Source organism: Lynx canadensis, chromosome B4 (genome assembly GCF_007474595.2).
Source record: "Lynx canadensis isolate LIC74 chromosome B4, mLynCan4.pri.v2, whole genome shotgun sequence".
In the NCBI taxonomy this organism is placed as follows: Eukaryota; Metazoa; Chordata; class Mammalia; order Carnivora; family Felidae; genus Lynx; species Lynx canadensis.
Genome location: NC_044309.1, coordinates 68,340,496 through 68,365,763, shown reverse-complemented (window position 1 = coordinate 68,365,763; position 25,268 = coordinate 68,340,496). Strand labels below are relative to the sequence as shown.

The 25,268-nt window shown below is 36.2% G+C and overlaps 1 protein-coding gene across 1 annotated transcript in view; it reads right to left on the bottom strand.

The window, feature by feature from the left end:
- PDZRN4 (PDZ domain containing ring finger 4) overlaps positions 1-25,268 on the bottom strand; it is a 371,646-nt gene that overhangs the window by 213,040 nt on the left and 133,338 nt on the right.

The window sequence follows — 25,268 nt, the reverse complement described above, 5'->3', positions numbered from 1 at the left end:
ATCACCTCCCAACATTGTTCCTAACCTACAACATTTTTTCCTCACTTCGTCCTACCAATGTTAACGAATATAAAATATAAACTCTATCTTTAAAATGGAGAAAAATAAATCTTCCTGTTTTAATCAGTTTTCTGCCACTCAACTGCCATAAATTCAAATTTCTAAACATAATCTAAAAAATATTCCTATGATCCTTCAATTGGATTCAGTTTAAGTTAGCCAGCATTTAATATTTCAAAGTCCTTTAATATCTAAATTGTAAGTGTGGTTAATATATATTTATTCTTCCATGTTGGTCATGCATGTATAATTGAAACCATAGATGTATCAGAAAGATATTGGCCAAAGAAACTTCAAAGACAGTATTTTTTTTTTTAGTCAATTCAGTTCTCAGAATCAAATAAAAACAAAACAAAAGGGAATATTTGAATTTTCACATGTAATTTTTCCTCTCACATTTATATTTTTGAGAATCTATGGAGTCAAGAATCCATTTATAAGGACACAGCAGGGTGACTGTTGCTGTATTGAATAATGGGATGCATGTAATGCAGGCATTCATTTGTCAAACACCAAGTAACCACTCTCCCCTGGTTAGTTTTTTTCTTCCCTGTTGGATAAGTATGAAAGAAGCAAAAGTTTAATTCTCTGAACAAGCTCCAGAAAACTTGGAAGCACTAATACTTTTTGATCACCGTCTTCCATTTCCATTTTTCATTTTGTGGGACCCAGCTGTCTGCTTCCAAGACTACAAAGATTTTGCTTAATACAGTATCAGTGTTCTTGGTTTACCATTGACAGATTTGAAAAGGTTGCTGAAAACTGAATGCATATATGCAAATGTTTTGTTATTAAATGGAAACATTCCAGGAACTCAAATGATCCATGTGAAATTTTAATTATAACTTAACAGCTGCTTGAGCTAATTGAAGGATATCAGAAAGGTGATTTCCTTCTCATTGTAATTAAAGAGTTAAGCCTAATTTGCTGTTGTCAGAACAAGACTAAATACCAATCTGGTCTGCCTAATTATATTAAAAGGTAAACAGATAACTTTTAGAAAAGGGTAGGGCCCACCCTAGACAAAGACAACAGGTTCTCAATGTGCCATCGCCACCCCATTCCTATTGGAATATGAGCAATGACCTTTAAGGAAAGTAGCAACTGTTCTCAACTTCTGCTGTGAAGGCTGCAATTTCCTCTTGCGGCATCATCTGTTCATTCCCTCTGGTAGCCAATTTTAGTTTCCTAAACTATAGCTTCGATTTCTCAATTCTTTCCCCAAAGGCCCTCAATGATCTCTTCACTTATGAGATAAGGAAACTGAGGCAGAGACAGAACAAGAAATCCTCAAGGGAAATAATTAGTGGCAAAACAACACTCTTGACTAAATGATATGGTGCTTTTCCCCACAATTCTCTGTGCTTTGCATCTACTGACAAGCAATTTATCTTGCTTTCAATTTACTCCATCAACAAAATGGGAGAATACATCCTGAAATCTTTATCTTTTTAACAGTATGGTATGACTTGCCCTTTGTTCTAGAAGATACAGAAAGTTGCTTTTATAAGCTTTTTTTTTTTTTTTACAAGAGTGTTATTGGAAGAGTGTCCTTTATGAGCAATGTCATTCTTTCATATCCTATTGAATGTGGTTAAAGGTCCTATTCAGTAGTACAATGATTTTAGATGTAAAATACAGGAATCACTTTATTTAAGCCTAGTAACTCGTGCTATTTATGATACCCAGCCTCACTTTCTGAGTAGGCCTATAGATATTAAAATAAAAAAGTGGAAGTCAGCTGCTAAGAGTTCTGGCAATCCTGATACTTCATGTATGAATCTTGTTCTTCTTTTATGAATTCCTTTTATTTCTCTAACCCCTAATATAAGTGTAACCAGTGTTTGTTTCTGTCCATCTTGTTTTGTTTTTTTCCTTTCTAAGCAAGAGACTCCTGGGTAAATGCATTTGGAGTGAGGTAGGGCACTGGAGAGGGGGGAGCTTATTCAATAATCTTTGGATCCTTCTCAGTGGACATTTGCTTCCTTCCCCCAGATGCAAATACATATTGTCAAGGCTGAAAACATAGAATCACCATTGAAAGGAACCACTGGGCCTATGTGTGGTCCATGTGTTAGCCCTCAGGCATGTAAGGGAAGATTAGATAGAGGCCCAATGCTCTATAATTCTTTATCAGAGCAATAATACCTTTGCCTAGAATAATCCCTATGCTCCCCCCCCCATATACACACCTTATTATTATTAAAGTTTTGACTCTCTCTTCTCCGATCTATGCCTAGTCTCATACTGCTATTGACTAATTATATATTAGGTTGCATCTACTCAAACTCAATCAGTCTAACCTCTTCTTCTACAAACAAACTCTCTTCTTAATATGACCCATCTCTCCACTGTTATCTTTTCAGTGATAGTCCTGAAATTATTCATCCTACATAATACTGACATTGGTTTTCATAAAGCATCACTTAGGTAATGTTATCCTACCGCTCAAAACCCTTTAATATTGAGAACTTCCCATAGATTAAAGTTGAAACTCCTTATGCTGACATGAAAAGCTCTCATATCACTTCACCCTAAATTCTTTCACTTGTCATTCTTAGCTTCAAGCAATAGAAAACAATTCTAACCAGTTAACGCAGAAAGGGAATTTGTTGGAAAGAAATTGCTCATAGAATTGTTGGAGACTCAGAAGATGGGCATGAAAGAGAGGCCAGGCAGTCCAAACTGTAGCCAAATCATGCTGCTGAACTATCTGCAGAGGACACTGCTGCTTCTGCCATTGACCACTTCATGCAACAACATGCTACCCCATCACCAACTCTGCTAGAAGTCAACACTGGGTGCACTGTCATTGCCACCAAGGAGAGTGGGTGTGACTGCCTCCACTGTCAGAATGGATGCTTCATGACAAGGCAATTAGCTCCTGATTCAAAGTCTCAGTCATCTTCTGCTTGGTCAAAACTGTGCCCTATGTTTTGTTGCAAGGGGAATTAAGTATCTGGACTTTCCAAGTTTTATAGAGAAAAGTAAGGTCTGCCTCTTGTCAATACTCATATGGGGGGATTTCCCAAACATGGGAAGAAAATTCAGATGCCAGGGAGAACAGAAAATAAACACACACATGCGCGCGCGCGCACACACACACACACACACACACACACACACAGTGTGAGAGAGAGTGTGAGTGTGCACACATGCACGCACAACACAGCATTTTGGCTAACTAATGTCCTAACCAAACCATTAACCAATTAATCTATGGTGCATTCAATTACCTGAGATGAATCCTATTCCTCCTCACCTTCACAAATCATTAATTATGATTATGCTTATTAAAACACCTAGTTTATCACCAACAAATACTATTCTCTAACTCCTAAGTATTACTTCCATTCCAGTTAAAATGCTTTTCTAGCTCCAATTCTAAGGATCCACATCTTTACCTCTCTCTCCATCTCCACATCCAACCTAAGGATTTGTTGAATTATACTTTGCCCAAGGAGTTATCTCTGAACACTCCAACTCAGTGTTAGCCATCTTTTCTAAATTCCTTTGCATTTAATCCATATCATTAATTTTTCTGTTTATTATTTATAATGTCACACTCTTAGCTATCTTTTCAGGTAGTTTTATATCCTGAGATTGCAACCTTCATGCAATAAAGACCATGTGCTATAATTCTCTGTATCAACTCTAGCAATACCATCCTATCTTTGGGAGAGTAAGCACATAATAAATGGTTACTGATCGTCTGTTCTGCCCCTGAAGTAGGCTTTAAATTAAATTCTTAATCACTCATGTCCACATACTTCTTCATTCATATAAAAGGAAAAGTGCAGAAAAAAATTGGGGTTACTAAGTTCGTAGATTTCTTGTTAATTGAGGCATTATAATAAGCTTCTAGAGTAATTAATTTCATTCTCAAATATGTTTTTTTGTTTTAGTTTAAGCCATGTAACAGAAGTGCTATAAGACATAAAGTGAAAGAATTGACAATAAGTTTATCAGGGCCAAAAACGCCATGATAAATTAAAAGAACTCAAGGTCTCTTATCCTGAGTAGAATAGGAGCTGCCAGTCACCCAAATAAATCACCCACCACTCCCTTGCCACTGGCTCTTACTGTTAGCTTCTGACACGCTTAAGTCTGTCCCATCTAAATCAACAAAAGCGCTTTCTTGACACTCCGTCCTTTTGCAGGATGACACTCTCCCTTGTTCTCCTTCCTTTCACAGCCATGATTCTTAGTATATGTGCTGCCGAAGCGAGCACCACAGCCATGATTCTTAAAAGTGGAGCCCATGCTCACTGTCTTTGTTTCCTCGAACCTACATACAAGCCAGTGTCACTGCTCCATTTAGCCTGCCAATACGGACTTCACGGGTAGATTTCATTTGCTGAATCCAGAGCACCTTTGAGAACTTACCTTAATGGAACCACCAGGTACAATCAGAAACAATGGGCACACCCACATTTCAAAAATAAGACTCCCCCTTAGTTTTCATATCATTTCTTTCCCAGCTTTCTTTCTTCATCTCTATTCCTTTGAAAAGATTTTAAAGGGCTTCCTCTACTTTATTCCACCTGTTTAATATTGGATATTCTCCATCCTGTACACTGGCAATTGACACCCTGACAAATGTATCAAATCAATATGTTGTACCTCTTAAACTTACACAACATTATATGTCAATTATATTTCAATAAAGCCGGAAAAAATAAAATAATCGGATGTTCCCCAAATGATTGACCTTTGCCCTATTCGCTTACTTTTCCATCTATTTATATATTCAAATCCTCCACTCACTTTCAGCTTCTTTATAGGAGAAGCAGTTTCACCTACAAGGTCTACTGCTACCTAACACAGAATGCTCCTGACCTGTTTTGTTATAATGAAACTGATAACAACCTTCCTCCAGAATTTCTGATAAAATGTCTTGTCTTAGAGTGACTATCACCTATAAGGTAGTAACTCAAATCTATATTTCCATCCCAGATTTCTCTCTAAAGCCCAGGTCATATATTCAACTGATGTGTTTTTTTGTTTTGTGAAAAACTAGGGGTGCTTGGGTGGCTCAGTTGGTTAAGCGCCTGACTCTTGATTGCGGCTCATGCTATGATCTCGTGATCTGTGAGATGGAGCCCTGTGTCCATCTGTGCTTGTCAGCACAGAGCCTACTTGGGATTCTCTCTCCCCCTCTCTAAAAATAAATTAATTACTTTAAAAAAACCATTTAATGTGCTTCTGACAACCAGATTCTTCCTCATGACCCAAAACTCCAGAATAAATGCACCTACTTCACTTCCTTCAGATCAGACTCTTGCCAAATAGTGAATCCTGCCTAGAATTAGGAAAGAGCCCTGACACTCCCCAGTCAAATAACAGTTGTGGTGCCCGGGCCCCCCCAGGCGTGTTGCAGATGAGAGCAGGAAGTGGCACTACTGTTCCCACCCTAGCGGGAAGCCTGCTTCTGGGACCAATTCAGACCTAGTTTTGGGTTGGCTCAATTCTTCAGTTACCACATTCATAAATAAAGTACATATAATAACATTCATAAGGGAGATATAATAATATATCTACCATGACACGGGGGTTATAGTCCAAAAATGCATATAGTGCACCAAGCTGCTATTACTATATTTTTAAAAGTTGCTACTTTTTCCTTCATGTTTTGTAGGAAGTTATATTTTACCTGCATCTCCTTTTGGGGGATAGTTATTAAGGCAGAAACCAGGCACTTACACTCAATTTAAACTTACATGTGTTTGTATTTGTTCCAGAATCCTATTATTTTTGTCACTGTGTATCATTTTTTCAACTTAAATGTATCAAGTTTGTAAGATTTTATAGGTAATAAGGTTATATTAAACCCTTGAGAATATATTTTTAAATCTATTTTGAGCACATTAAGGACTTTTTACCTGGTTTGCCTATTAACATTCATCAAGATTAATTACAAGCCATTCTTATATTCTGTGCTATCTTGTCTAGGCACCAAAATCGGAGCAATTACAGGTTTACTATGTGATGATTATTAGCACAGTTTGGTGCCACTGTCTTGATTCGTGCTAACGCACAGTGGTTTTACTCACCAATGCTTCTGCATAACCAGCACAGTGTCAATACAATGAAAAAGGCAGATAATGTCTGAATATTATTAGGAAAATTGTCTTGACCTAGAAGACCACCTGAAACGGTCGCAGGGACTTTCAGTGCTCTGCCAACAGCCTTTGTAGAACTGCCGCTCTCTGGCACAGAACCCTGAAAGCCAGCCATAGTGACCACTCCAGAAATCACAGTGCAATCAGTGATGGCCATCATCTTTAGTAAAGCAGGGAAAGTCTGCCAAAACTTTACCTTGATTTTTATTTAGAGATTCAAATGAATAATATCACTTCCCACAACCACAGATAATCTTTTTTTCTGAATTCCCAAGATATGTATTCCGTTCCTTTCATGGAGTCCCTGTCACGTTTTCCCTCACATGTTAGTTACTCATGTTACTCTGTTACTTCTTTTAGGCCAAGTTCCTTCAGTGCAGACTTACCAGATTCTAGGAAAACACCTTCACTACGAATCTTGAATAGAAAAATCATTCACAAATAACTTTTGTGAATGGTTTTGAATTGACTTATATAATTGGCAAAACCAAAATGAATTAGGTCTATACCACCATTAGCTCTTTATACGGTGTTTCAAATACAATTTAACAATGTACATAAAAGCTAAAACTACTTTGAAGAAAACAAGAATATGTCCTTGTGACCTTGAGTTAGGTCACAGTTTCCTAGATAAAACTTAAAGCACAAGCAGCAAAAGATAATATAATGGGCTATATCCAAATTATAAATATTTGGACTTTAGATCATATCATCAAGAAAATGAATCCACAGAATGGAAGAAATATTTGTATAGTATATATCTGATAAGGTACTTATATGTCTAAAATAGGTAAAGAACTTCTACATCTCAACAAGAGAAAGACAACCTAACTTAAAAACAAGCTAAGGATTTTAATAGACATTTCTCCAAAAAAGATATACAAATTGTAAAGAAGCACATGAAAAAAATGTTCAACGTCTTTAGGAAAATGAAAATTAGGCTACAATGAGCTATCACTTCATACCCACTAGGATGCCTATAATACACACACACATGCACGCACACACACACACTATACCACATGTTGGCAAATATATAGAGAAATTGAAACCCTCGTACACTGAATGTAAAATGGTGCAGTTGCTATGGAAAACAGGTTAGTGGTTGCTCAAAAGGTTACATATAGTTACCATACAACCCAGAAATTCCACTCCTAGGTATACACTACCTAGAGAAATGAATCAGATGTCCACACAAAAACCTGTGCACAGATATTCACTGTTGCACAATTCATAACAGCCCAAAGTAGGAACAATCCAAATGTTCACCAACTAATAAATGGATAAACAACATGCCATATATCTGTACAATGGAATACTATTTGACAATTTAAAAAATGAAGCACTAAGGTGCAAGAAAATGAATGAAGCTTGAAAGCATGATGCTAAGTGAAGGAAACCACATGCAAACAACGATATACTACATGAGTTTTAGGATTCCATTTATCTGAAATATTCAGAATAATCCAATCTCTAGAGATAGAAAGTAAGTTAGTAGGAGGATACTGGAGGGAAATGGGGAGTGATTGCAAATGGTGTGGGGTTGCTTTTAGAGAAACAAAAATGTCTCATAATTACATTACCATGATTGCTGCACAATCCTGTGATAAGACCAAAAAACCCCCAAACCACCACTAAATTGTATATTTAAAAATATTATTCACTACTAACCAAGCTTTTGGTTAGATGGACTATACAATAATTATTAACTATAACTATAACTATAACAATAACTATATATATATATATATATATCAGTATTTACTGTATTAGAAACTAAAATTTAGAACATTAAAAAATACATAAAGGAATTTTAAGGAATAGCTAATAATGGAGAATTAAAAAAGAAGTAAATTTTAATTCATTTTCATTTATAAACCAAATATAAACCACATATACAGTGTCAGGAGACAGGTTCAAGATCTACTTTAACTATATAACACCAGGCAAGTTTGTTAACCTCCCTGTGCTTCAGTTTCCTCATTTGTACAACTGGAAGTTTATCATTTTCAGGATTCAATGTGCAAACAGTAAGAACACAGAATATTTTCTTCCAAAAATATACATGTAATGATATATTTTGATAACTACAAACATGTGATAATCACTGGCATATCTTTCACAATGAAACAAAAATCTATGACACATAATCCAACTCAGAACCCACTTTTCCATTTTAATATCAGTACTGCCTTTTTTTTTTTTAAATTCCAGGAAGAATTCCAATACAAACATTTTGGGCAAAAGAAAGAGAGGTATATCCACTCCCCTACTTCCTTGCTTCATGATAAAGAAACTGTCTAAATAAAAAAAAAAAAAATATGACTCATCTTTCCCTATCCGGACAAAAGTAAGTTTAAAGGAATTGAGAAGATAAATGGTTCCTCACATACAGTGGGGGAGGGAAAACTAATTTGGGATTGTGACAAGGAAACATTCATTTGTCATTATTACATTGGGGTATCCTGGAAAATGACCAGAACCTCATTATATACTGTGTGACTAGAAGGACCACTGCCCATTTTCGGCCCCTTCCTTTGTCAAACCCTTCCTCCTAATGCTTCGGTTCATTTCCAGCAAAGGTTATTAACGATATTAACTATCATGGTAGTCAAGTCAGTGCCCAGCAGAAGGCACGGGGGCAGGTAGGGAGCTCAGAGAGGAAGGAGAAAGACACACAGACTAGGAGGGGGAGGGTGGGTCATGAATTCATAAGAACTAATTTGTCTAATATTCGGTAACAAAAGGAACGCTTCTGTGTCGTGCATTAATGCAGCATCAATCACTGAGTAACTGCTCGACACACATAATGAGAATATTCTCTGGCCAGCTCTATGGTCTGTACAGACAGCTGGGGAGATAATAACCCAAATGGAATTTTTATTTTAATGCAACTCCCATCCTTTAAACACAAAAATGAAACAGATTAAAGTTGGTAAAAATATAACAGCCTTTCATAAAAGCTTAGTGTGGTAACGTATTTACTCCAGCAGTAATGCCTAAAGAGCCTGAAACATCTCCACTTGATTGTTGGGATTCTCCAGTTTAATGGCCCTTTTCTTTTAATTCATTATGAGTTGCTTTAGTCTTTCTAGTGGTTGTGTCTAATAAATGTTGGCTCATCTGATTATATTTCAGTCAGGTTTTCCTCCTTTTGTATGTCTCCCCCTTTTTAAAGCATGCTTGGAAAGCTTCACTTTATTCAGAATAACTTACTTTATTTTCAAATCAAAATTATACCCACATTGATATGTGAAATATTTAAAGTATATATTTATATCCACATTGCATGCACAATGACTGAAAAATAAATTACTACAAAAATTTACAAAAGCGGGTGTTATACTTAAAAACAGATCAGCTTCATTACAAGAGAAATTTAGGTCATGCGTTAGAGAAAAAAAATTCCCCATTTACTATTTATTTTTCCATTCAAAACCAAAATCTAGGCAAAAAAGTGGAAATGTTTTCATTTGTTAGACTATAGCAACTCCTCTCCTAAAGACAGTTTAAAAACAAATTCGAAAATAAACATGAAAATAGCTTTTGACATTAAATGATTTTCTAAAAAATAATCAGCAACTAGGAAATCTACCTGAATTTTTCTAAATGTAGGTCATGAGGCACAATGAAATCAGTGTATTAGGGCATTCAATGTGTTGTCACTATTAGAAATAATGAACTCTCCATGCCAGAGTTATTTCTAAAGGACAATTTTAAAATGGTAAAAAGGCCGAGAGGAAATATGAAATATAGTAAGCCTAACAATGACAAACAGAAGGAAAAGAATTTAATGAGGTCAAGTTGAAAATATAATTTAAGATAAAAAGCCTCATTGAACTCTGCCTGCTGTTCAACTATAACCGAATGATATGATCAGCTTCCTTGATATCTGGTACAGATTCTAACTCAAGGAAGCTGCTGCTTTAGCGTGAAGAAATTAAGTATAACATGCCTGTGTTTATAATGAGTAGAAGCCCATTATTTTATACTATTTGTTTTATTGTTTTAGGACTAAAATCATTAAATTCTACACTAATATAATTTATTATTCAGTTTTAGATCTATATACCTTAAGGCTGCCAGAAATCCTTAATATGCTTACATGAATTGACACAAATATTTTGGCTATTTATTTTTCTTAAATCCAAAACAAATTTTTGCTAATCAAAGAATTATGAAACACACAGGCTGATCTCCTTGAGATGAGCAGGAGTAATTGCTAATGGGTCTAATAACTGGTTTATATTTTCATGACAGGTTTCTAATTTTGTTTTAAAGTAGTTTCAGTAACAAAAAATATCATACTCCTCACAAAAAAATACCCCCCCAACACACACACGAAAATTGTGAGTCTATTCTTCCCTTAAAGAATCACTAATATGCATGCACTTGTATCCCCACAAGCAAAGAAACAATGATTAAATTTAGTTTTCTGTAGCCCATGTTCAAAAAACAGTGGGTTTTCTTCAAAATATAAAATTCACTATAATATTGAACATGCTTCTCCAAATCTATACCTCTTCATCCTCTTTTAAAAATCACTGCTTTCAAGAGGGTTATTTTGTCAGACTTCTCCAAAAAACAGCTAGAAATTGAATCAGAAGCTTTTGATCCCAGCCTTCAATATGGCTCCCAATGATCCTGCCTCTTGGCATTTGTGCTCCTGTGTAATCCCTTCCCACATTGGACCAGGGTTGTCTGTATTAATAACAGAATATGGCAGAAGTGATGGTATATTATTTCTGAGATAAGTTTATGAAGACATTGTAGCTTTGTCTTAGTTCACTTGCTTTCTCTCTCAGACCATTTACTCTGATAGAAGTCCACTTCTACTGGTGAGAGCAGCCTTATGGAGAAATACATGTGGCAAGAAACTGAGGTCTCCAGCTAAAAATCGGCAACAAACTAAAGCTTCCTGCTTAGAGCCATGTGAATGAGGTAGAAAGCAGATTCTCTAGCCCCAATCAAGCTTTCAGATGACTGCAGCCTTAGACTACATCTTGAATACAACCTCATAACAGACTTGAATTACACATCTAAACTGCCCCCAGATTCCTCACCCTAGGAAATTGTGTGAGATAATGTGTTTGCTGTTTTAGTTGCTAAGATATGCAGTCATCGGTTGCTGACACTCTTCCTGCTAGCATTGTGTAACCAAAAAGACTTGGTATAGTACTAAGGACAGAGATACATTTCCACCACCAATAGACATGTTATTTGTCTTGGGGACTGGAACGGATCCAATCTGGCTAATATAGTCATTATCTATGAGTATGGATGATTTTTTCTTTTTCCCAATGCAAGACTATGCCTACATATGCCTATATAATCAAAACCAAACCAAACAAAAATGACTGATCTATTGTGACCCACACATTTTTACTGCATATACTTTATAAAACGTCATTTAACTACTATGCAAAATGGAAAATCAAGGCCTAAGAGTTTTACATTAGCATTTACATTCTGCTTAAGTTCATAATGCTAATCTTCATACATTGCTTGGAGAATTCACTAATTTCTAGATTCATAAGAATTCAAATAGTTGGACTGAATAATACTAGATAAAGGAACAAATTAAGGAATTCACTGAACTATCAGGTTATATTTTACTATTTATATGGAATATTAAAACAAAAGATCAGAACAGATATCAATTAATCCTTTCTAAATAACCAAATCTCTGTCTCTGTCTCTGTCTCTCTCTCTCTCACACATACACACACACACACACTATAGCCACATATCTAGACGTGATATATTCTGCAAGAGAACAAGGTTATAAAAAATCTTCTCTCCATTTATTTTCTAATTATACATAGTCATATATGTCACATTATCAGGAAACTATAAAAACCTAGCATAGGAAGAGAATTAATCTTGAGGCCTCTATGAAGTCATCCATGTTGGTAGCCCAGCATCCTTCATAGTCTTGGTATGGTCAGGAGAGGAGTGGGGCAAAGATGGGTTTAGCTCTTGGATTCCAAGGAATGACTTCATTCTTATCCTGGAAGTTAACTAAAGGAAATTGAAGCCTGGGATAACAGTCATCTGATAAGTCTTCATGAGAACAAAGCCATGGCTCAGACAAAGCACAGAGACTGTAAAAACTGAGATGAGCTAGTAATTGCTGTATGACAACCGGACAGGCTATGAAACTGCTCTGAGCTTCCTCTGTAGCACCCCATACTCATAAAGTCAAAACCCAGAGACAAGTCTCCATTGCCCCTCCAGCTTATTCATCCTTGGAGTTCTGAATGTTATAAGCCATCCCTAAAACCACAAGTCACTGTTGAGAGCTGAGACAGGGACACAGATCTGACCTGGACAGCCTCTGTGTGGGTAGTGTTAAAGAAACAGAAAAGAATGAGAACAAACCTTTAAATTCTCAAATACTCCCAGAGTCAGATTTGCATATGTAAGGAGAGATGATGTTCTGGACATATCCGTCACAAGACTATCATGTTCAATTCTCCTCTGGCTGACACTTCTGTGCACATTGCCTGTTTTCTGGGAAAGAGTCCCAGGCTGGTCTTTGCACCAAGTTAGCCATGGACTGGACTGGACTGGACTGGGGTGAACGGGGCAGTATCTGATTCAAGGATAACCAATCCCTGAGCTGGAAAGTGACCTATAATGGTCACTACAAGAGCAGTGCATTATTTTCCTTTCCCAAAGCTCCAATTTATCAGCTTTTCTTTCATCCTCCTTTATCTCACATGTCAAAATGAACCAAGTCTTAGTTGACACATACATTATTTGAGGGGATAATTTGTAGAATTTGGGATATTACTGGCCATATTTGAATTTAAGGGAATTGGATTGTATCTTTGCATAGGCATGTTATAAATACTTCTCAATGATAACTGTTAAAAGAATACTTCCTTACTCCTTAATTTGCATATGATATATGAACCTTAAAAGTAGCTGCGATTCTTTCTAAAAGAACACATTCCATGTGCCTTATCCTAAAAGAAGTTGTTGTATAGATTAAAATGCTATTTCTGAAAGGAACTCTCTTATTAACATTTTAATAAACTATGCATTGTCCTATTTTAGCTAAAATTATCTATATAGTGAATATAAGAGTAAAAATATAAAAATATAACTAGAAATGCAATACCTAGGTAAAACTACCACATTGGTTTGGTTAGGATACCAAGAGTCATGTTCATAATTTACTCCTCTAGTAAAATTCACAAGTATACGTATTGGACACATTAATTCCATGTGTTTTCCTGAACATTGTTACTACTTTCCCACCACTGAGCAAAGAGAGATGCATAAAGTAATATTATCCTCTGTATTCTCAGTGCTGTAACCCACTGAAAAAAAAAACTAATATCCTCAGCAAACATTATAAATATGTTTTATTGTACTAAGGAGTGTTTGCATATCTTAAAATCTTCAATACCTTCCTTCAGCAGCAAAACAAATCAGGTCAGACATCGTTAATTAGCTTTTCAAAAACTCAGTAATTAACCTAGTTAAGAATTATTGCTCCTTTTATCAGATTATTTTAATATATGGAGTACAAAATTTGTGACATACGGTAACATAAAATGGTGAATAGGCATAGTTATTATTATGACGGTTCTGTCTCTAACACCTTCTTTGTCAATATACAAAGCTGCTTTAGATGTGTAAATGAACCTTCTGCTGTCACCATTCAGAGTACTGTATAAACAGTAGACTTTCATATAAAATACCTTTTTATTTAATACCTTCATATTTTCATTTTCACCTAAGCAGTTTTTTTTTCCAAGAATGCTCTATCAAGATCATTAATGCTCATTTTATTTTAAAATGTTAGGATAAAAATTCCAAAGCACATCAAAACCACATTGCTGTTTTTCAAAGAAAAGATTGTCACACAGACACAGGATTGAAAGAGTCACATATATGGACTTATAAATATATGTAGTTTGAAAAAAAATCTTATTAAAATGGTAGTTTCTCTTAGGGATGCTGACAAATTTAACTGATCTAGAACACAAGGTTACAGTTTCAGTGACAGGTGAATTAAAGGAAAATCAGATATTCTATAATCAATGATTTATCTTTTCTCCTCTTCTTTAACCAAAGAATTAAATCCAGCCCCAGTTAGTCTAGTTATCTATGATGTGCAAGGCAGACATGATCCATTGTGTACCCACTGTGAGTGACAGCATGAATGACAGCCTTTGCCAGTCAAAGCGGTGATAAGGACTGGGTTCTGAGAGAAGCTCCTACTTGAACGCCATCTGCATTGTCCCAGACATCACTTCTGGCAGCAAGGCTGATTCCGAGATAAGAAGGTGATGGTGCTGAGCTTATTTCACAGAAAGATCTCGGCAAACTAATCAGTGCCATCTGCATTTAGAACAACAGTCATTAATTTGGCTCCTTCCTTTCTTCCTCCCTTTCTTTCCTTTTTAAAACTTTTCACCAAATGCTTCCAACACTTCAATACATTTAGTGTGCTACCAAAGACAGTCTCTTGGTATTCAGGAGCAAACAAAGCCACACAAAACAAAAACACCAAAAAAATATGAGAATAATGAAAAGGCAGCAGCAAGGAGCCCACGGAAGATTCTATTCTGACTGACTCCGATTGGCGAGATGCTGGCAAAGTCTGTGTTGTAGCTCACTGAGATTCAAATGCGAATTAGGAAGCAAAGGTTTGATGGGGTCTTCCAGAAAAAAGGATGGCCTTTGCCCAAGAGGTGTGCATAAGTGAAAACCGTAACAAAAAAACTACCAATAGAGCGGTAGATACGCAGCTGGCAATCGTGGTAATAGCAGTCCTATCAGCAACCTGAAAACCCAGTGGAATTAGAAAGATAGGGATGATGGGGCGCCTGGGTGGCGCAGTCGGTTAAGCATCCAACTTCAGCCAGGTCACGATCTCGCGGTCCGTGAGTTCGAGCCCCGCGTCGGGCTCTGGGCTGATGGCTCAGAGCCTGGAGCCTGTTTCCGATTCTGTGTCTCCTTCTCTCTCTGCCCCTCCCCCGTTCATGCTCTGTCTCTCTCTGTCCCAAAAATAAATAAACGTTGAAAAAAAAAAAAAAAAGAAAGATAGGGATGTTTCACCTCCAACAAGGGTTGTGGAATGTTTACTTGTCCAAATTCTCAGTCTGATTGTGCCTCACGCAAAGATAACTAGGTATGAAAGGTGTATCTTGGCAGAGCCAACCAAGATTCTTTGGGAACCTTGATATGTAGACAAAAGACAAGCGAAATATGGTAAACAACAGAAATTATGATATGCTTTTCTTCTCATATCTCTTCATAAATATGTACTATTTAGTAAGACTTGGAAACAACGAAAGATCCATTGCTAATGAGAACTACAGAGACCAGGGCTCTCTCTAGTCACAAAACAGCAGTGTGCTCCATCATCTGGCAAAGCAGAGATCCAGATGGGGCCCTACCCAGGTTCAAGGTTGGGAGGGTAGTTAGTGAGGGGCAGCAAGAAGCTGCTGTGCTGGCACATGTGGCTTCCCAGAAAGAAGGGTTTACAGGAAGACCTATCCTGCCTCTCCACACCTGCAGCATGAATCCCCGAGACCCATGCTTTCCTATCTCAGGGCCTTAGCCCACTGATACTTAATAGTTCCAGAGCAATCTGAAATCAAATGAACACATCCTCCTATGAAGTGTTGACCCTCTGAATTTTGGGTTGAGGACTAAGCGAACCATGTAGTGGTTTAGAGGCATAGGCTTTGAAGTCCATTTGTCAGGATTTGAACACCATTTTCTAGCTATGTGACTTTGGCAAAGTTATTGACATTACTGTTGCCTCAGTTTACTAAAATGGGGATATGGTTAGTAGTACTTACTTCTCGAAGGGTTATTATAATGATTAAATGGGTGAATCAATGTAAAGCATTTGAAATAGTAACTTGGCCCACAGTAAGTTCTCAATAATTTTATTTCACTATTGTGGTAGTGGTGATTGTTGTTGCTGTTATTTCATGTACTTCAGATCAAGCAGTTAGAGAAACCTGACATTCTTGGTTCTGCCCACCCCAATTTCCACTTTCCAACCACTTCTTTATCTGCCCCCTGCAAAACTTGCTATTCTGCCTTCACTACTTCGGAGCTACTCTTCCTTATTTCTTGGTCATTTCCCTGGATTCACAAATGATTTTAGCTCTAGACCCCGTCTTCCTTGTCATACAAACTCTAGCCAGTCTTGACAACTTCATCATCAACTGGGATAATCCTTCCAATTTAACAGACCTTCAGATTCTTGACCTTCTTAGGCAATCCTGTCCTTCTCAACACCTCAAGTGTCCTTTTTTCCTGATCACAGCCAAGACTTCATCCTCATCATAATCTGCACCATGTCCAAATCTGAAATGTGAATGTTCCACTCTAGGATCTCAGTTTCCCATCCTTCTCTCTTACTTATTCAAATAGTACTTTTCTTAGAACATTAGGTCCACAGGGGGGGGCACCTGGGTGGCTCAGTCGGTTAAGTGTCCAACTCTTCATTTCAGCTCAGGTCATGATCTCAGTTTGTGAGATTGCGCCCCGCGTCGGGCTCTGTGCTGACAGCTCAGAGGCTGCTTGAGATTCTCTTCCTTTCTCTTTGCCCCTTCCTCACTCTCTCTCTCTCTCTCAAAATAAATAAATAAACTTAAAACAAAAGAACATTAGGTCCTCAGGGCATTGGACCTGATGAATTTTCATCTTCCCTCATCTTTCTCCTGTCTTCACTTCTTCCACAACATACAAGCAGAAGTCCATTATTATAATCATAGCCTCAACTACATTGTTTCTCTCCTCCTCCATTGTATTCTCTTTGCAAAACTCAAATTCCAGATGAGCACAATCATTTGTTTTCTTACTGTGCATTCCTGAGTAGCTGAATGTAGCTGGAGAAAATTATACAACCAGGCATACTGATTTTACTTCAACTTAACGACCTTACATCTCAAATGGGCTCTTAACACAATTCAGCTATTCTTCCATGTTTCTCAATTAAACTCCATTGCCAATACTTGAGATGACTATTTCATACACTATTCTCTCTTCTGACCTACCCAAACTCTTTGACTCACTTGGAGCTAATGGTCCCATCTCACATTTTACTGTGAAAATAGACATCACCAGATGTCAAGATCCTCATACCCTAATCTACAAACTTAACTTACATAACCACAGGTCTCTTTTTCCCTCCTTTTACATTTAAGAAATGTAAATATCAATAACTTCACAAGTGCTTGGAGTCAATTTCAGCTTGTCTTTCAAGTTCTTTTCTCCCATTTCTAATTTGGATCCAACAGTTTTAGCACTTCAAGTCCACAAGTATTTGGGGGTGTGTGTAATTGTTTCTTGGTTTAAGCAGTCTTGGACATATTTGTATATAGGTGTGTTCATTTGTAAATGGCCTGATATTACTACTGAAGTACAGAAAATGATTAAGAACATGTAACATTTCTAAAACCATGAGACAGGACTTCATAAAGCAAAATAAGTGAAATAGGGCCCAAATCATACTTGTTGCTTCTCTGCTTCTCACAATCATCAAATTCAAGTTCTCTGAATCTAAATATCCCCTATATTCAATGCGATTGGTTCATTGTACTGATTATATTTCTCAAATGAGTTGGGGTAATTTGCAATTTATGATGCTAATTGGTCTTTCCCAAATACTATTAATTTTTCAGATGTGTTGAGCTTAAATTCACCTTAGTAATTCCCTCAGTTTTTGTTTTTGCTTTTGTTTTGTCTCTGCTGGAATGGAAGAAAATAGCTACATTAAAGCAGCACAATATAATTTAAAGCTGGATATTGAAAACCTTTTGATGATATAAGCAAAATGCAGTATCCAAAATATTTTGGGGGCTGATTTCTTAAAAGATGTTTGCAATGAATGCACACCAAGTCAGGGGGATGAACAAGAAAACAAACCATGTCCTTTTCAGATATGCAAATAAAGACTTTAATTATTCTGACTTTGATAAATGCAAAGAAAAGAATTTATTATAAACTAATCTGTGCTGCTGGATGGTACCACCTTGAATATATTTCTTTCATTCTCAAATTGACAAAATACGTCTTGGCTTTCCTTATTCTAATAATAAGAATAATGACTAAAATTAATGAAAGCTCACTCCAGCATATTTAGCATTGCACTAAGACTTTATATGCATTAGCCCTTTTCATCAAATTATAATTTGATGACAATATAATAATTCCCTAATTGAACTTATAAAATAGATATTAGTGCAAACAATTGAAAATTGTCTTTTTTAAAAACCATATTTGACCTATAGGCAAATACGGTTTTCCATGAATTAACCTAATTTTACATGATTTAACCTACTTTTAATACCCCCATTCTGCAGATGAATGTACTAAGGTCCAGAACAGTGAAGCTGATTTCGCAAGGTCATAACCCAGTTCTGCATGGCTCAAGAACTGAAAAACTAAAAACTCAAAATGGTATTTTAGCAACACTTAAAACGTCAAGATAACTTTTTTTCTTATAATGCGAAAGTTTGATCAATGATAACTCTAGAGTTCTGCAACATTGGGTTATCAATGGTTCAATTCATTCAGATTTTATCAGATAATTCTCTGTACTTTGTCATCCTGAGTAACACTCATTATGCTAACTTAGAAGCATGAAGGGAAAATGGTTCTTTAAACAATACATAATAATCCTAAATTATTCATTGTTACTGAAGATCACATAACAAAGGATTTTTAAATGGTCTAGCTTATCTCTTGAGAAAACCTGAAAAATCACATTATATCTCTGTAAACCATAATTCTAAGATTAATCAAAGTTCTGTCCTCTAGGCAAAGAAAGACTGGCCCACTGCTATCAGGAGAAAATCAGGTATGTAGAAGAGATTACTGGGGAGGATTTAAAAAAAAATTAACATTTATTCATTTTTCAGAGTGAGAGAGACAGAGCATGAGCAGGGGAGGGGCAGAGAGAGAGGGAGACACAGAATCAGAAGCAGGCTCCAGGCTCAGAGCTGTCTTCACAGAGCCCGACACGGGGTTTGAACTCACTGAATGAGAGATCATGACCTGAGCCGAAGTCGGACGCTCAACTGACTGAGCCACCCAGGCACCCCTCAGGGGGATTTGGGGTTCATCTTTAGGAGCCAGGTCTGAACAACTTGACTAAAAACACTGTTTGACTTGAGTGATAGTTTAATCTACTAATGTATTTTCTTTGCATGATGGTTTTATATGTTTTATTTTCTGATAAGTTTAATGGGGGTTCGATTTGTATAAGCAATGCCAGATGAAATAGCATTTACTTAAAGTAACAAAAAAAAGGAATTTAATCAACAATTAAGAATCTCATTTTGCCTGTTCTTAATAGTCATTATTTTAGCATTATTCTACAATTATCTTAAAGGAAAAAAAAAGGACATTAACACTACATTACTACACTCACACCAAAAATGACAATACATATATTTATTGCTGTGAACAGCATGCTGAACTGACTTTTAAAACACGATTAGGGGAATGATTAAAAGTGACTAAGATGGCTGAATTAATTAACTAAGCAGAAGAAAAATTTACTAGCACCATGGGATTTGTAAACACATGCTCTGACAAATATATGCTCTTTGATGGAGTTTCTTTTTTTAAATTTTTTTAAATGTTTATTTTTGACAGAGACAGAGACAGAGAGCAAGCCAGGGAGGGGCTCAGAGAGGGACACAGAATCGGAAGTAGGCTCCTGGTTCTGACCCGTCAGCACAGAGTCTGACCCAGGGCTGGAACTCACAAACCATGAGATGATGACATGAGCCAAAGTCGGAGGCTTAACCGACTGGGCCAAACCAGGCACCCCATGAAGTTTTTTTTAAAAGCATAAGGTGGAAAAACTTCTTGGTGTATCAACATACATAAAGTATTAGCATAGAATGTATAGGTATTAAAGTTGGCATTAACAATGGAAGAGCACACTGAAAACACATTCTTCTGTCAAATGTAGTCCCAATTACTTTGAGAGAATAAGTATATAGGCAAAATAGAGGCACTAGGATTGTTTTAAGGGAGGTTCTATCTCTGATGTCTCCCAAATGTATGATCAACCCAAACTACCAAATAACTGGCAAGGGCTGCTGTCAAGAATATGCAATATGATTACATAAATTTACATAGAGATGTAGAGCTTTGAAGCTGAAATGAAGGTAAGGAGGGAGTCTGATATCAAAAAGGAAAATAATCTTTATCAAGTTGGTTCTATTTTTTTTTTAACTGAGTCCAAATTTAGTCAAGTTACAAACTTGTCAGCGCATTCTCTGTGAAAGCTGTTCCCTAGAGAACTGTTGATAATATTCTAAGTCTTCACCTTCTGGCAAAAAATGAGGTAACACATCAGAAAAGCCTTACTTCCAGTCACAAAATAAAATCCACTTGGCGCAGCCTAAATGCTCCCCATGATGGTTTCCTGTCTTGCTGGGTCTCATAAGATTGATCAGATTTGTCTTTGAGTCCCCAGATTTATTTTACCCTACACTGGAGAGAATACTCTTATATGTAAATAGTCAGTCTGTCAATGAAAGCAGCACCATTCTCTATGCTGGTAAAGTCTCACAAACAACTTGGGCACACCCTTTTAGAGAAGATCCAGACATGTATATGTAGAATTTTGACAATTCACTTTTGAGGCAGAGTTGAGATGCTTTATGATAAAGTCCCCAAACCTTCAATTCTATATTAAATATATACATATATATATATATATATTTGTATATATATATTTTTTCTGTACACATTTTAGCCAGTATACAGGCATCAGATTTCAAGGAACACAAAACAACCTTACTCTGCATTTTGTACAACACTAATGGTTCTGATGAAATATTTAAAACAATAATATTTATCACTGGAAATTAAATTTTGCTTTTAGATTTATTTTCCACTGTTCTTTTTAAATGCATACTTCATACAGTTGGATAAACCTTCTTCCTGTCCTCTGAATCAGATTAAATGCAGTTTGGATTCATAATCATATTTATCAGATTCTTTTCATATTTGACCGGTTTAGTATAGTTTTGTTGATATCAACCATGCCCTAGCATAGACAGAAAAGAGAACACATATGACTTCAGTAAACTTAAATATATCTGAATTCAAAACCATCTATGGAGAAATGGATATGTAAGGTATCTCCTACAGACACAGGAGTATATGTATATTTATACTATACATGCACATGCACACATATACCAACACAGAACAGTTTAACCTTCTTTTATACCCTAGCTGCATACCATATGATTTTCATTTTCAAAGATGACACCATTGGGAGGTAGTGGTTGCTAAAGTGATTCAGAGCTCTTTTCCCACAGGGAGCTAAAAGAGATAGTAGCCATTTCAACTTTAAGCCCCTGGCCTTATCCACTGGTTCAGGGATGTGCTGAGAACTCACAGGCTTTTCACTGTTTACCCTTCTCCTTCACAAACTGCACAAAGGTTTTATTCAAATTGAACAGGCCTCTCCATTTGATTGATGTCCACAGCTACAATCACTTCCCCAAAATTAAAGCAGAAGAAATGAAGTAGCACGCTCGAACAGTGATTAGAGCTGCCCTTTAAATTTCAACAAACGTGCTACAGTTCAGGTGTCTCAGGAACAGAGGGAGAAGACTTAGCAAAGAAGTAACATCAAAAGTGCAGGGAGGGGCCTGTGCTTTAGCATCACGGATTAACTGTGAAAGGCAAGTCCCTTAAGGTACAAGCTTGCAGGAGGTTATGTGCAAGCTTTCTGCCAATCATTACCAGCTGAAGAAAAGAAAGGGATGTTAGGGATAGAAATTTAAAAATGGCCAGAATGATGCAACAGCAATGCTGCACCTACATTTAGCAAAGTAGAATATGTACTAAAATTGGAAAGAAAAGCAGGGAAAATACAAATAAAGTGGGATTGTACCTCCAAGAGAAACAGAAATTATAAAGGACCATATTCCCTTGGAGAGGAACTGATTGCAAAGATGGGGAAAGAAATAATTCAGTTCAGAACTCAGGACCAAATAATACGTCATTCAGTCTTCATTGTTTTCATTTTCCTGCTTATACTCAGAATTTAATTGAAGCTATTTGTTCATGTACTTTATTAGTACCTGAATATCCTAAGTTGTATATTACATAATGCCATTCATTTTAGCTGATTATTTTATCGTTCTTTAAAAATTTCAAATAGAGTCTGCTTTTGCGAGGAATTCTTTGCTTTGTCATTTTACAACTCTAAACAGGGAAATGCACTGCAATCTGGTGCATCTAGTCAGGGCTGTTTTGGTTTCATGGAGGAAAATGTACTGTGTAGAAGGTAACTACATCACAATTACACTTGACCCTAATCACAGGTATTTGGTGCTCAGGGAGCCTTCTGATCCCCTGGTTCTTGCTGTGGATAGGGTGTGTTGATCCCAAACCTTTTCCTTGCTTTTTATCCCTTGTCGTTTAAATCTTCAAGCTTGACCTGGGGCTGCTTACTGCCTGGCATCTACATAGGAAAGTAATTTTTTTTTCAAGTTGAGGGATGTATATTTGTTTTGTTATGTTTTGTTTCCAAAAGACTGGCTGAAGAGAGATTTCATCACCAATACCACACAAAATTACTCCTCTCAGACACTTGCATTGTATTCCTACGATAGGAATTTAAATCAAGATTCAATGGACCAAAATGAAAAAAAAATCTATGTAGACATAGGCATTCCACCGCCAAACTAAAAGACTGGCAACACAGCACAGTACATGTCCAGGTGAAGGAAACCTAGTACAACATTACAGAATTACACATGGAATGACATTTCATCAAAAGAATGGCCAAATTTGCCCATGTTTTTCCCACAACGTGACCCTGAATCAGCTCATCAACTGAGAACTGGGAATTACGAGGCATGAGGGAGTATGTGCTCTGTGAGCACATATATAAGAATAACACCTGCTGATGAATTGCCAGAATCTAAATTTCATACTCATTGGTCACTTTTCTTAACATTACTCAAACTTACCTGGTTTTCACTGAAATCACTGGATGAATAAGCCACATGTGAACTACCGATACACAAAGTGGGCAGTGGTGGGGCCAGAGTGCCTTGGTCTGGTTTTTCCCCTAAAATGAGGGTAATAATCTATACAGCACAGTATTTCTTTCTCAAGTTGAGGGATGTTTTAAATTAATGGCTGTGAGTTGTGGTTGTAAGGGAAATTTAGCAGATCACAACCAGAACATGAAATTGGACAGACTAGATATAAAATACCGAAGTCCATCAGCTGTAGTGATGGTAAATACGCTGAGGTAAACCGTGTGTATATATGCTGTGATATAAATGTATCACTGCTGGTCATGGTCAAAAATCTTCGAAAGTCACCACCATACAACACTTATCCATGAAAATACAAAGTCAAAAACATGCAAAATGGAATTATCTTAGAAAGCTTTTTTAATATATTTGATAATATATTTATGATACTCAATTTCTCTAAGATCTATGCACTTTAAACCTGCTTGTTTCATATCATAAGCTATGTTCCATATTAGGAATGATAACATTGGCATGTCTTTTTTTTTTTTTTTTCTGGATCACTTTGACTTTTTGTATTCATAATATCTTAACTGAGACAGATCAATGATTAGACTCTCTTGCAAATGATCTCTCGCAAAAACTCCAACTTCTGGGTCTGAGATATTGCCTTACCGCTAAGTTTAGGTGATTTCTCTAGAAGGGGCCTCCATTCTCTCTTGCTTGCTATGGCAGGTCAATCTCTTTCCTGTTGACAGGACTTTGTTGAGCTGAGTTACCAAGTCCTGGTCCCCTCCTCCCTACAGTCCTTCTCATCTTACTTCCTCAGAAATTCACTGTTATGTGTTTTTAAAATCATACTTTATGATTATACTGTTCTAAAGATTCAGTTAAATAAAATAATATGCGTGGAAATATTGTAGTTGCAATCATTGATGCATACAAACTAACTTTGGTCCATTCTACTTTCAGAAAAATCTTCAAACTATGCCATGTTAAACACATTGGTACAAACAATTCTTATAGAAATGTTAATTTCAAACAAGGTTTTCTAATTTTTTTAAGTAAGGATTCAAATGCCACTGAATTATCACATAATGACATGACATATAAATAAAGCCCCAAGCATTGTAATACTTTTGAAACTACTATCTAGCAGAGAAACTGAGGCAATGATCATGGTACAATATTTGAAATACTATTTTGCAAATATTAATAAAGTACATTTAAATATCTCTATAGCTGGTCCTTACTTTAAAGGAAGATTTGCTCTGTTATGCCAACTTATAAAATAGATACACTCAAAGGGAGTATCTAGACCAGTGCTGTTCCACAGAAATAATATGATCACAGATGAGAGCCACATATACAATTTCAAATGCTAAATATTCTAGTTTCCACATTAAAAACAGTAAAGAACAAGTGGATTTGATGCTAATAATATATTTAACCCCAAATATTCTCATGTCAACATGAAATAAATATAAAAATTAAGAAGGTATATTTATACCGTATTTGAGATCTAGCAAATCTCAATTCAGAATTGTACCATTATATAAGAGCTGTAAATAGCTCTATTTCGCTAGTGGCTACTATTGGAAAGCACAGATCAGGAAGGTAACTCTTTGTATTGATAGGAATATTTACCATAAAGTTCCTTTAAACCAGTAGAGAGATGCAGCTATGAAAACTGGTGACTATGTTATAGTAATCTGTGTCGATGATGGAAAATAACAGTATCTTTCCCTATCCAGAAGATTAAAATGTAGTTAATGGATGAAATGTTTTCCAATTAAAATGTGTTCTTCATATAATTTGTAAAATTTCTACTCTTCCATAATGTTTCACAAAAAAGATGAGACTATCCAGTTACTTCAATAACTCAGTAAGCTGAACAACCACTGATTAAAATAGGAACCTCTTTTCTAATTTAAAATGCAGGCTAATTTTTGAAAAATTGTTTTGCATATAAATTTGCATGGAATTTTTAAAAATAAAATAGATCTATAAAGTGAGATGTAAATAGTATAATAATTAAATAAATAAATATTAAGAACTTCCTGACACTAGCAAAGTACCACACAGA